This window comes from Chlamydotis macqueenii, chromosome 6, assembly GCF_036417535.1.
Source record: "Chlamydotis macqueenii isolate bChlMac1 chromosome 6, bChlMac1.mat, whole genome shotgun sequence".
NCBI lineage: Eukaryota > Metazoa > Chordata > Aves > Otidiformes > Otididae > Chlamydotis > Chlamydotis macqueenii.
The window spans coordinates 28,398,926-28,412,492 of record NC_141561.1 but is presented as its reverse complement, the minus strand read 5'-3'; the positions used below and the strand labels follow the sequence as shown (position 1 = coordinate 28,412,492).

Sequence of the window (13,567 nt, the reverse complement as noted above, 5' to 3'; positions counted from 1 at the left end):
CTGTCCTGCCTCTGCCCTCTTTCCTACCTAACTAGTCACTCTGTATAGAACTTTTCAGCTGTCCTTGATACTAGCAGCAAGGCTCTCTACAAATGTGACTGTTAGAAACTGGATAATAAAGAGCTATCTAAATTAGTATTCTTATCAATTGAGTTTACATTGTAGCCCTTCTCTTGTCTCTTCTGTTTGCTCTGGTGGCTGGACAGTGAGTGCACATGTGGACTTTCGCCCTGCTAGCAATAAAAGGATAGTAGGGGTCTGCAAAGGAAGGGAGATAATGTAGGCTGGGCAAAATATTGGAACAAAAATTACAGAACAGGGCTATTCATGCAACTTAGTTCTGTGTAACTGTAAACTTTTTTTTTTTTTCTTAAATAATGCTACTACTTGCTGGTTCTGAAGCTGCAACCTCAGATTAAAGCAGAGCATTATGAGAAAGCAGAGCATTATGAGAAGGTGGCAATGAAGAGCTGGGATGATGGGAAATGAACATGCTCAAAGTATTTTTCTTAACTGTTGAAGTAAGGGCTTATTAGATAGGTGCTACGCTGCCTGAACCGTCAGTTCTGCTGATGCATTTAACCTACAAAAGCAGTGTTGGTGGGTGCATGTATCCAGACTCTGTTGGAGGGCAGGCAGGGGGGTTATTGTACTTTATTTTAAAGCTAAGATCAAAACTGAAGGAGATTGACTTCCCCAAATGCAGCCCTAGTACCACCTGGTGGCCAACTGGCAGAATTTCTTACTGGTTGCATTGCCAGTTTACGGTCCAGTAATTTTCATCTCACTTCTTCCTGTACAGTCCTGCCTGCACAGAGAGCATGACAAAGAACAAGTATGTGTCTGGGAGAGAGATGGATGGGTTTAGTCATTAAGTGTTCTCTTCTCTCAACAGCACTGTGTAAACATAACTCTTACCTGCCAGCAGTTAACCCCAAACATGGCTTAGATTAGACTTTGCCTTTATGTAGTCTTGTCTTTAGCAGAAGGTTGTGGTGAGTGGAGAAGGAAAGGGTGTGTTAATTCAAGGTAAAACGCTACTAAGCACTTATATTTTCAAGCAAGTTTAGACCAGGTTAACACTGGCAGTCAGATTAAAGAGAAACAAACTGTCAAAATACTACATGCAGATTTAAGCATCTATGTGTAAAGCTATGATTTTGAAACAAACAAAAAATTTTTTTTTTTTTTAAATTTTTTAAACTCCTGTTCGATACCCACCTTCCTGGAAGCAGCAGCATCCCGTGGGTACATCCCTAAAGTTCCAGAGCGAGACTGCTTTAAATCCTGGGCAATTTAGTGAGCTGCTTCAATAAAAAAAAAAAAAACAAAACACCAGACAATATGGTCCCAAATGGAAGTCAAGTCAAACTGAGGTACATTCTCAGCAAGACTCTGAAACAGCCAACAAAACTAGGCCATTCATAAAAATAATTGAAACAGACTCTTTTTTTTTTTTTTAATGTATTTTGAAGTGTAGCTCAACGCAGAAAAGGAAGTGTCTGTAGTGTTTTCCCAGGAAGTAAAATATTTGGGATCAGTGCCTCTTCTGAGGCCAATAGATTCTTGAAAGACAGTGTCTGCTGTCAGCTTGGTTGGGGGATGTGCGGTATAGTACTGTGGAAGCCGACAGAAAAGCAGCTCAGATTCATATTGCTCAAGAAAAAGCAGAGCATCAGTCTGGCATCAGCCTAAATGCAAAGAGAAAAGGTAATAAAACATCATCTCCATCCCTGTTCCCACACGCTCCTCATAAAATACTCCAAACAATGGCTAAGCCAAAACATCCTCTGCCAAAAAAAGAGCCTCTTAATAATGATTTGTTTTATTGTCCTTCAAACATGCAATTAGGTGAAATCACCTTCAAGTGATGAAGGATTGAAAGACTGACTCTTTCAAGGCACTGACAGGATGCAAACAGAGAAAGTATTAACAAGCAAACTGATAAAAGAGGACTTAATTATGACTACCATTGTGGAAAAAAATTAGCAGTAAGTACGCGGGGAATTATGGAGAGCACCTAAAAGTTAAGGACTTCATTGACAACTGAAGTAAGCTTTTTATTAGAAGTACAAGAACATGTTTTATCAGGTAAGTTCTCCCAGAACTACCTGCCTTGCTTAAGAAACAGTTTTTAAATTCCTATTTTTAAAAAAAAAAAAACCAAACTATTAGATAAATATTTTTTATTATTCATAAAACATCAAATAGGTACAAGTACCTTTGGGTAAACACCAAAGTTTACAGAGTCACAAGGAAAACTTGGTTCAGCAACAAACGCTGAATCTTTTGCTGTGGGGAGGGGGCTTATACATGTCACGGCCCTCTCTGTGTAAGGTTTTATCCAGAAGACACTTCACAGTAATGCCTGTTAGCTGATGGAATGATGTCAGTAACTCGTCCCTAAGTACCTGGGTATCCCCAGCTCCCCACAGCTGAGCACAACAGAGAAACAGCACAGAGAGTCTTAAGCAACACGTATAAAACCTTGTGATTCAAACTTTCTGTGAGTGACTCCATAATCGGCAAAACCTGCTATGCTAAACATTGTTAATAAATGTTTTCCTGCAGCTACTTGCAAGCATCCATTAGTGCTGTGAGGTTTAGAGCCCTCTTTGCGTAGTAAGACATAATAGCTGGTAGAAACATCTCGTTCTGATGCTAATATTTCAAAGAAATAATTTTATTTATTCTTGTCACCTTCTGTACACCTGTGTCTATGTTTGAAATGGATCAGAGATGAGAACCATGCATCAAAAAGAAACATACTAAGAGCAAAAAGCTTCATGTATAACAAGTAACTTTTAAAATCCACTGGTATCTCATGACCCTAGACACAAATTAAGCCTTACGCTTTGATTTTAGCTCAACTCCAACTATTTTTGAAAAATCCTGTCCTACGTGCTTTTCATTTTGGAATTATCCGTCACAGGATGTTCCACACCTTTGTTTGAGGCATCCTATACTGGTTACTCTCAGAAGACGAGATCTGACTCAGAGATCACTGATCTGATCCAGAGCAGGAATTCTCATCTTTCCAATCTGCAGCGATGACCAAGACCCACTCTTAAATGTAAATGAGTAACTGAACTAAGAACAGAAAGAAGAATGGGTGATAAAGCATGTAGCTTCTTAACCGCTACAATTACAGTTAATGAGATATCAATAGACAGAAGCAGATAGTAAAAATACAATAGTATACTTTGAATTAACAGTAGGCTTCCCAGTAAAATGAGACTGTATTAGAGCATTCTCCTGGGACAGTTTATTCCATTAATTTGTCTTCTATTTAAATAAGACTCCACAGATGCCTGTCATGTACTCTGGACAACCTTCCCACAATTAATAGTCTTACTCTGGTCTTTGCTGAGCTTTAGGAAGACAATACCATTTATTTAATGCAGATTAAAATACACATTGATAATGAAGAACAGATTAGTTAAGTCTTCATTAATTACTATTTTCAGTACAGTTCACTATCAATTAATTATATTATCATGCAATAGCTAGCATACGTTTGCTCCCAACTGGTTAAATACTTCTGCAGCTATACTCCTACTGAAATCCACAGCAAGATTCCCAGTACTCCAATAAACTTTAATGAAGCTTTTAAGACTCAGGAAAACAAGACCAGTCATCTGTACTTTGTGTTGCTTTGCTAGCATTTATGACTTTAAATGAAGTAAAGGAAAGTTACTCTATTGTACATATGGTTTGTCATATGCTTTCAGCTGTGCTATCTGCTACGTAGGAGTGCACCAAAACATGGGCTTGAAGGAGTTTAGCAGCTGAATTCAGAAGCTGAATGCCATAACTTGGGTGCATTTGCTAGAGAAAAATCTTCAGACTGTAGACAATGTTTTTAGTACAGAGATTTTTTGATGTTTGGAAAAGGGGCAAAAAGCATGCTGGTTATCGAATACATACTACTGCAGCAGACAGGGTAACTGAAATCCAGATATGGTAGAGACAGCCACTGCAATAAAAATTTCCATGTTAAAGAATTGTTGAAAAATAAGAATAAGCATTTTTCAATAATACTAATATGCTGGGCTTTAATGGTTAGCTTAACTCAGAGCTTACCACAATTCAATAAATCAATACCACGTAAAACCACTGCTCAAGACGTTGAAGAATGTGTCTAATCATAATTTTGGTTTTTATTTAATTTGTTACCCTTTTCAGTGTTCAAATGCCTAAAGACAAGATCTTCCATACAAATGTGGCTCTATATATGAAAGTCTCTAATGAACATCTACCCACTTAGAGTTGCTCCTCTCCTTCACAATATTCACTTACACTTCAAATAAATTGCTGATCCCTTTCACAAGCATTTGAACTGTTTCCTCAGAACGCGTATGTCTTTCAGGGAATAATACCGAGACACTAACATTATAACAGTATTTCCTGAAAACCCCAGACTCTTCACCACATGCACCGAGTGTTAAGTCATGCTCCAGAAATTTCTGAGGTCTGCACTTGAGGTGCATATGACCTTGGGAGAGAGTCAAGGTTCATTTGTTGATGCAGCCTCCTCTAGTAACTGGTATACAACCTAAAGCATCTACTCCATTACTTTTATTAGACTCACAAAGCCTATTCACTGTGTCACTGCCCTCTGTCTCACTATTAATACCAGTGAGATACATCAGCAGAGGATGTCTCATTAGCCAGAAACTAGTGATTTAAGGAACATTAATGTTCTTTGACCACTCTGTGCTCAAGCATGCAATATGTTTACTGGCTGGAGCGGTTGGTCCAGGTATGCAGCCACTTTAAAGTCAAGGCAGACAGACCTATTCTGTAATGAAGAAATGGAATTTCCAGAAGACAATTCTTCATCTTGTCCAGGGGATGTTTCTTGCTTTGGGTTTACACACAGTCCTCGTACAGGAGTCTGTGTTCTCCAACATCATTTCAGAGCACTGGTCTACTCTGTCAAAGTGATGCATCTCCAAACTTAAGAAGAGTCTTACCATAAAGATTAAAAAATATTTTTAAAAAATCTTTTAATTCTGCATTACTAAAGCTAGCAGACTTTGCTCCTTTAGGGTGTTACTGTGTAACATTTTGTTGTCAGTGAAACAATATTTGCAATTTTTAGTAAGCTACTGAAAAGCAAATCCTTTTAATCCTCTCAGGTAAATAAACAAACTTTTGTTAAATAAATTCCTCTATCTATAACATACAGATTTTAATTTCTCTGTTGAATGATTACACAATAGTCCATGTAACTAAGATCTAGTGAATTTTTCCTCTTTACCTTGTCCTCCTTAAAAAGACACTTTTTTTTTTTTTTTTACAGACACTAAAAAATATCCCATTTCAGTTTTCCTATTCCAAACTAGATTTAAAATGTTTCTCCTTCCCCTTATCATTAAGCTTCTGGCTTTGCAGTTAACACATATCAAATAGATCTCAGGATGTCACCAAAATGTGTAATGCTACTATGATGCACGTTTAAATTTAGGCATGCAAGTAATCCGATTAAAGTCAGCATCTGCAAAGTCAAGCACATAAGCCAAAGAAAGGGTTTAATATTGTTTCTGTGTTTAGGTTCTCAAGTGCTTTCATAGCCATTTCTCTAACATGTTGTATCATCTGCATCCCATTAAAAGAAAAATACTAAGATAACCCTCAGTGTGCTGTAGATATTCTCAAGAGTACCACAGACAGACTCAGTATAGACTAGTTGTTCGTGGTATGCTTCTCTTCCTAAAACACTAAAAATTTCTTAATAGTGCAATAAAGAGAACTAACTTGAATTATAGTGAACTACTGAATTACAGGTAAAAGTAGTAATTCTCTTGTTTAACACAGTGCTAGATACAAGACACCACTTAGTGCAGAAACTTGAATTCATTACTCTAGTAAAACCCGACCAACTTGGTAGGTTTTATGCCAGTAAGTATTGAGTGATTCTTCAAGCACTTCTGAATTATTAATCAAGCCTGCAAGCGCTTGCAAAACTGGGGTCTGAGAATTTGGTACGTTATTTATTCAGGATAAAGGAAATATTAATTTATGCTCCATTTGTTCAATTTCTGAATATACTGAGATTATTTATCTGTAATATACCAGAAGGGTTTTTTTTAATCATCCCATATATGATCAACATTTGTAATCCTTGTCATTCCTGTAATGAATTTTAGATATAGTATATAAAAGTATTTTTTGTTTAAATATCTTACAAAAAGAATCATTATACTTCATACTCCAAAGCACAAAACACTGACTGGTAAGATTATGAAGTACCCTAATTATTGCATTACTTGTATACAAAATACAAAATCTTTTAAAATACAATATAGAAGTAACATTTTTTTTTATTTCTTGTGCCAGAGCAGAATAATGAATTTAATAGATTAATAATCTGATACATAAAAACACCTCCTATGCAATAACTCCATAGAACCCAACACATTGGATTATTAAAATATGCTAGGTAGACTAACCACAATTTTTAAAAATTCCTGCTGAACAAAAAATACACAGTTTGACAGAATGACCATCTGACTTTTAATTATACTTTAATTCAAACTAATTTACCTAAATGAAAACCCCACAAACTACGCTCACGATACTAGCTAGGCAAACTCACAAAGTAGTTTTGAAAAAGGAATGCATCTAAATTCAGGATTTTTTTTTTTTTAATTACAGTAAGAAACTGAGCTAGATCAACATATTTCAGATTTGACAGAGAAAGAGGAGAGGTTGATACTATCGTAAGTAATTCAGTACCTTCATTCATGCGACCTTCGTCTCACTGCAGTTCAATTAGCCTATACCACTTGAATAATTTTTATAATGGAAAAATCTTAAATACTTTTTTTTTAAAAATGTATAACTCATTAGTTTCCTAATTATTTCCTCTTCCTTCAGGACAAATAAAAAGGCATATTTGCAGTTCATCTCTGAACAGGGCTGTGCATAATCCTATTGCAAGAAAACACATCATATCATAGGTCTGCTGAATACAGTGATCAGTGTCTTCACCTATAGATACACCATAGCATCTCACATTGTTTTGACAGCATATCATATATTTTTTACAATCTAATAAAAATATCCGCAACAAAGAAAAACACAACGACTATTTTATATTACAAGACATTGTAGTATAAATTTATAGCATTTCCTAACTCTGTAAAGAAGTCAGAAATAATAGTATTCATAAATATCAGGAACAAAGCCCCCAAATCAAAACAGTAACTTAAAAAAAACCAAAACAGTTTTTAGAAGGCTGCAAAGTGCTTTGAAAACATTGAAGCCAAACTCAACTATTGCCTCAAAATTTCTTGCTATGAGACTTATTTTTTTCACAAGGGCAGACCATACTAAATTTATGACAGATTAGCAGAATTTCTCAGATATACATCACAGTTCCACTCACTTACATTAAATCCCCCAAAGCTTCTCCACATGGCCTACTCCAGAAAAATAATAAAAATTAAAATTATAAAATTGCTGTTTTTTCCTACCTGTACGTTCAGTTTTGTTTACAATGCCTTGAGAGAGAGAGAGAAAGATGTAACGGTACAGTTATGCCAAACTATCCCACATCAAACAGCTGTTCTACTGAGAGTACGAGTACCAAAAAAAAGTTACACTAACTTTCACAATTACACACTAATTTTTAGAACTACCATACAACGACAAAAAAAAGTTATCAACTTCAGAAATTACAGGAAAAAATACAAATTTTTAATTTTTAAAGAAAATCAAAGTTAGTAAAAACATATTTTTTACCATACCTCCTTTTATTTTTTTCCCCAGAAAGCTGATCTTAACAGGTTATTAAAAAAAAATATTTCTTCAGCCGCACGCATTTGTATTCTATTTTTATTTAAAATAAAAATTCACATAAATTATTAAAAAAAAATTGTTTTGGCCATTTGGCTCCCTCCCTCAAATTGACACTTTATAAAAACCTTCTGTACTTTTTTCCCCCTCCCTCTCTCCCTCTCTACTACCTCCAAGATGGTAGGAAAGTTGTTGTTTTGGAGGGCAGAGGAGCCGCTCTCTGATGTTATGTCCTCTCAGTGCCTGTAGTGGTGCTGTAGGAGGCTGCCGGCTCTCTTCTTGAGCAGCCCCAGCAGCCCTGCCTTCTTTGCTGGAGAATATATTCAGGGATTCCCCTTAATAATCACCTACCCTCTGAGCACTTTGTAGTTTTAAAATAATAAAAGAGCCCCTAAAGCTTCCTTTCCACAAAAAGCAGGATCTTCTCAGAGCCAGGGGGGCAGCAGCTCCTCAGCACAGCGCGCGAGCCCATTCCCAGTCCCTCTGCTGGGGAGGAAACTCTGATCTGTCAGCCCAACAGAGGGAAAGGGGGGAGAGGAGAGAGAGGAGAAAAAAAAAGCAGCTGGAAAGGTAAGCCAGGCCCGGCCTGCATCCCCGGGCTCGCGTGGCGCGGCAGGCGGTGCGAAGGGTGCAGGGCGGGCGGGGAGGCGGGCTACGCGAGGCCGGGGATCGGCCGAGTCGGTGTAGGCCGCAGCGGGGGGTGAGGAGTGCCGGGGGGGTTTGAGGCTTTCGGGCGCCGAGAGGAGCGCCGAAGGGGGGTGAGACGGTCGCCAGGGCCCAGCGGGTGGGTCGGGGCGCGGCGCCGCGGCGCCTTTGCCCGGGAGGTGAAGGGCAGCGGGAGAGAACGGGGGCGGGGGGGGGGCGCTAGGCCGCGGCCCGGCCCGGCCTGGCCCGGCACCTCCGCTCCCCGCCCCGCCGGGCCCCCCGCGCCGGGCCCCGGGCCCAAAGCGGGCCGAGCCCCGCCGCCGCCGGAGCTTGGCGGCTGGGGGGAGGCGGCAGGGGCGCTTCGACTGGGGCCGCTGTCCCCCCCACCCACCCCCCCCCACCTCCCCCGTGCGGGGCGGCGGGGCGAGGGGGGCCGCGGAACGGGGGGGCTAGGGGCGGCATTAATTTGCCGAAATGACTTTTAATGAACAGCGGTGGCCGGTGCGGGGGGGGGGCGCCCCCTCCCCCAGCCCGGTCCGGGACCGCCGCGGCGGAGGCGGTGCCGGTCCCGCGGGGCGCCTGGGGCCGCGCCGGCCGCGGCCTGGAAAGTTTCGCGGCGTTTTTAGGGTGCTTCTCCCCCTCCGTTTCCCGCCACCGCCGCTCGCCCCGTGCCCGCGACCGTGGGGACGGGGCCGGTGGGGCAAGGGTGCCCCGGGACGCGGCCGCGGACCCCCCCCCCCCCACCCCCCGCCGGTGTTCCCCCTCAACTGGGCCGGCGGCGGGCTGGTTCGCCTCAGAACTTTTTGGGAAGGGGTGAAGGGGCGGTTTTAGGGGTGTGGGGAGGCCGTCATAGTGCACCCCCCACCACTACCCCGCACCCGTAAGCTGCCGACATACGGGGGCCCCGGACCGGCCCCCAAAGTTGGGAGCGCGGGACAGGAGCGAGGGGCTGCCTCGGCCCCGCCACGTGCCGGGGCTGGCCGTTACCTCGGCCCCGCCAGGGCCCGGGCCGGGGTCCCTCGGCCACCCCCGCTGCCCCGGGACGGGTTGGCGTCAGCGGGATGGGGGCAACAGCCTCACGGCCCCACAGCCAGGGGAAGGGATCGCCTCAGCGGCCCCTGTGCAGGGAGGGCTGTGTCCGGACTGGGGCCCTGGCTCCCTCTCATGTCCCCCACTGGGGAGCCCTAGCTGTGCCCGTGGGCTGGGGTTCTGCTGGGCCGAGAGGGGCCCTATGAGGGGCTGCTGCCACCCAGGATTGAAAATAAAAGGATCCTTTTTTTTTTTTTTTTTCCAGAGGAAAGAACGTCTGGTAATTGTGAAGTGAGCCCACTGGAAAACCCACCAACGCGCTTCACCCCGCACAGGTGAAATAGCTCTGGTTTCTAATGCGGGAGATGTCTAGTTTTGGTCAAGTGTTCCTTAATGCGTCTTTTAGCTCAAAATGCTAATGGCTTTGTACAGGTAACCTCAAATGAATTTTGGAAATGACAGTAACGCTTACCTTAAAGCCTTACATTATACCAGCTGATTAACATATGTAGGTCTATAGTTAGTTCCAACTTTGTTACTTAACAACATATGATGAAGGTTTATTTTAAGGCTGTTCTCATATTTTGAGGATTGATACACCTAAAAAGAAAACTGGCAAATTTAGGGCAACACATCGTTCCCATGTAGTTGAGTGCCCTCTGAAACGGGCACCCCTGCACTGGCAGTGTTTCACTCTACGGCCGTACCCACCAGGTACTGCTGCCGATTGCTGAACCAGAGCGCTTGGCTTGTGTTGTGTATGAAGCTGTCAGTTACAGCCTGGTGACATTTTCACAGCCATCTTCAGCCTTTTATGTGATTTGTTTGTAATATATACGTACATCAGACAAGTTTTATTAATTGTAAAGCTAAATTATGTACAGAAAGCAACTGAGTTTTACTTAGTGGGAGTTATTTTGGTGTTTCAATATTTTTGTGATGAGCTAATGAATTTGTATGTAGGGCCTGGTCCTACAGAGTTGCATGTACCATGTTCTCACAGTGTGGTGAATCCTCAGGAGGTACAAATTTATTGTAATACCATATTGAAACTTTGATAGCTTATAACTGCTAAAAGGCTGCTCTGTGAGAGCTCTACTGCTTTATTTTATTTATTGAGTATTCCCACTGAAGCAAGAATGATATTCCTGTATTGTGTGAAAATAAGCTTATTTGTCTTTGCAGTATTGGGACTAAAAATAAGACTGAGGTGGTATTTTGTTTAACCTCATATGCAAGTGCAGGTTATCTATTATTTGAATAAATAAAAGCCTTACAGCCTTTTTTTGGGTTCAAGTACAGATGCAAAGTATGCTGTGGTATGTTTAGTCTTTGGTTTCTCTCAGCATCATGGTTTTGATATTTTGAGATAATGTTTTCAAGTGCATTTCTGCGATGCTGCAATGGCCTGAATGTTCCATTTATTGCTGCATCTGAAGGCCACCTTTCTGCAGCCCTGCTCACCTTGGCAAAACCTGGGCCTGTTTATAGCTGCATTGAAATAAGTGTGCTTCTGTGCAAGCATGAGAATCTGCCTGTGGGGATGTGGGGCCTGAGACCTTCCGCTCAAGTAGAGAAATCCTTGTTCAAAAGACTTCCAAAGATATGGAGCCCGTCTTGAACCTTAGGTCAGGAATAGCCATGTTTGTGAAATTATTTTGTTGAAATCTATAGGAATGTGCTCTTAGCAGTAGTTATGAGTCTTCCTACTTAACATCTTTTCAGAAATCCTTTGAAGTTTCTAAAATTCCTAGAGTCTTAAACATTTGTTATTTTTTAGGGTTTGGGCTGTCTTTGCCATGTTTTCTTTAAGGTACTTTTCATCACATGAGTGAATCAGCTGAAACGAAAATTCCTGCTTAAGTTCATATTGTGTAGGAAAACAAAAAGAAAAACCTGTTCAGTTTTGGAACAAAAAGAGTTCTTTTCCCTCCTCTTAGTTATGTTTTCTGCTGTTGACTGAAACTTCTTACAAGCGTGTAAGTTCTCTAGCCATTATTATTATTATTATTAGGAGTAATACTTTCATTCTATGTTTGTTGCTTTATATTCTGAAGCATAATCGATATTACCAGTATGGCCTAAAATATACTGCTGCTTTTCTGTTAAAAATTACATCCTTATGCAATATAAACTGCCTTTTTGCAGAGTTGAAGTAATAAGCTTTCTAAAAAGGCAGAATGAGGACAATGTTGCTGCTTCTATCTTCCTAGGTAGATTTTAACATATGAAAAAAAAAGTAGACCGAAATATGATTCCAAGTAGTAGCTGAAAATGTCTAGTAAGATCTTAATATGTTAAGTGCCTTGATCTCTCAGGGTACTTGCATGTGTGTGCAGTACCTTGACTTGCGCGGGCTCTTCAGAGGTCTTCTTGAGTAAGGATTGTACTCTAGTTAATAAAAGTGTTCCCTACAGGAACTCTTGTAGTTGACTTTGGTTCCTTTCCAGTGTTTTCTGTCTTGATTTGGATGCTTTTACGAACAAGACGACTCTTGTTTCCAGATTCACAGCAGGCTTGGTTTGATAGCTGAACGTGGTAGAGAATTGAGCTGTTAAATGACCAGAACTAAGCCAAAGTTATGGTTAGATCACAGAACCGGGACAGAAGTTACAACTTTGTAACTTTGTTGATGTCAACCACAATTAGATCTGGTGCAGCTTCTCTTGATAGAACAGAACACTTCGCAGAGAGGTACTCATTGCCTAAAGTCTCTTAGTATGAAATAGAAAAAATGTATGGTTTTGCTTTCTCTCTAGTAATATAATTTTTACTAATACTGACTGAAAGATTTTACTGTAAGGTAGAATTAAATGTATGTCTTTTTGCAATGATTTTTATAGTCTCTGTTCATCTCTGAGTGGATGAAATTCCATGCTACTCAAATATCTTAAAATCTATATATTTACTTTTAATCTCAGCAAAAGGGTCGGACAGTGGCAGCACAGGGAAGTTCTTTCTTGGTCAAGTTGAGGAATGAACAAAGCCACAATTTGTGCTATTTGTGCTTGTGGAAAAGCTGAGGTTCTTGGAGGTACATGTTTCACTTCTGGCCCCAGCACTTCTGGCTGGTGGGTTTAGAAGCATATGATTGTGCCTTATCTGTGAGATGTCATGAATGCACCAAGCAGTATAACAAAATCTGTGCGAGTCTTAGCAAATGCAGAACAACACAGTTAAGACCTCTTTAGTAATGGCTTTTGTTTGGATGCAATGTGTGAAGCTTTGAGCTCAGTCCTCTTAATTATACATCTTTTAACCACTGACATATAATTGCCTTACAATTTGCAGTGCACTTGGGGATTCTATTGCCTAAAAGGGTCTTACGTACGTTGAATGTCAAGTTCTGAGCATACATTTAAGAATGTATCTATCCCACATGACTGAAAATATTCTAATATTTTCAGCACAGTGTTTTCTCAAAATTACCAATTGAGTTTTGGGGCTATAGTGCTTTGAGCTTTCTAATAGTGACCAGGCCATTAACTTCTCTGTAGACTACAGATGATGTCAGGTACCAAATTTCTGTATGACATAATGCTGATACTCTGTATGGTCTAGCAAAGATTCCCCCCCAAAGTTTGCTGCTACACTGTTTCCCAGCCTCTCTGAAGGAGTATTTAACTGTTTGGGGAGAGGGTATGTGGAATGCAGAGCTACAGCTTTGCTGTTCTGGAGCTGATGTGTGCTGGAAGGGAACTGATTATGTCTGCTTGTCAGTACTAAAAGCAGTTGGGAGCTGGCATCTTCCTATGCTGACAGTTACGCAGATGTGTACCTTTGTGTATTTAAGTCTTTTCATTTCTCTTTTTACAGTCACTTTGCAAAACATCTTCTGGTGTCTTATGGACCACCAGTGACTGTACTCAGCAGGCAAGTAGCTCTGCTCTAAGTGCTGATGTTGCAGTGTGGCTTTGCTCTGTGTCCTGACTGTTCTTGATATAAAGCCTTGCTGGGATGCTAAGTTTGTTGCACTTCACATGTCCAGATAGGGCTTTTGCCAGAAAGAGATTTTCTTCCAGTCGTCTGCTCAGGAATAAAAAATGGGAGAAGGGGAGAAATGAGTTATCAAATTACAAATGTTAGTGGT

At 41.0% G+C, this 13,567-nt stretch overlaps 1 protein-coding gene and 1 long non-coding RNA gene across 6 annotated transcripts in view; one reads left to right on the top strand and one right to left on the bottom strand.

Moving 5' to 3' along the window:
* Window positions 1–1,445: 1,445 nt before the first annotated feature.
* LOC147600219 (uncharacterized) lies at window positions 1,446–8,112 on the bottom strand. The gene is made up of 3 exons (XR_015258894.1): window positions 7,974–8,112; window positions 7,482–7,508; window positions 1,446–1,691 (listed from the first exon to the last, which is right to left on the bottom strand). It is a non-coding gene; the product is annotated as an uncharacterized LOC147600219 (long non-coding RNA).
* Window positions 8,113–8,235: 123 nt separating this feature from the next.
* Window positions 8,236–13,567, top strand: part of INO80D (INO80 complex subunit D) — a 58,028-nt gene continuing 52,696 nt past the window's right edge. For all 5 annotated transcript variants that reach the window (XM_086750633.1, XM_086750632.1, XM_086750631.1 and 2 more), the window contains exons 1-2: window positions 8,236–8,373; window positions 9,743–9,812. The gene's annotated coding sequence lies outside the window, so the exon portion shown is untranslated. The remainder of the gene's footprint in view (window positions 8,374–9,742; window positions 9,813–13,567) is intronic.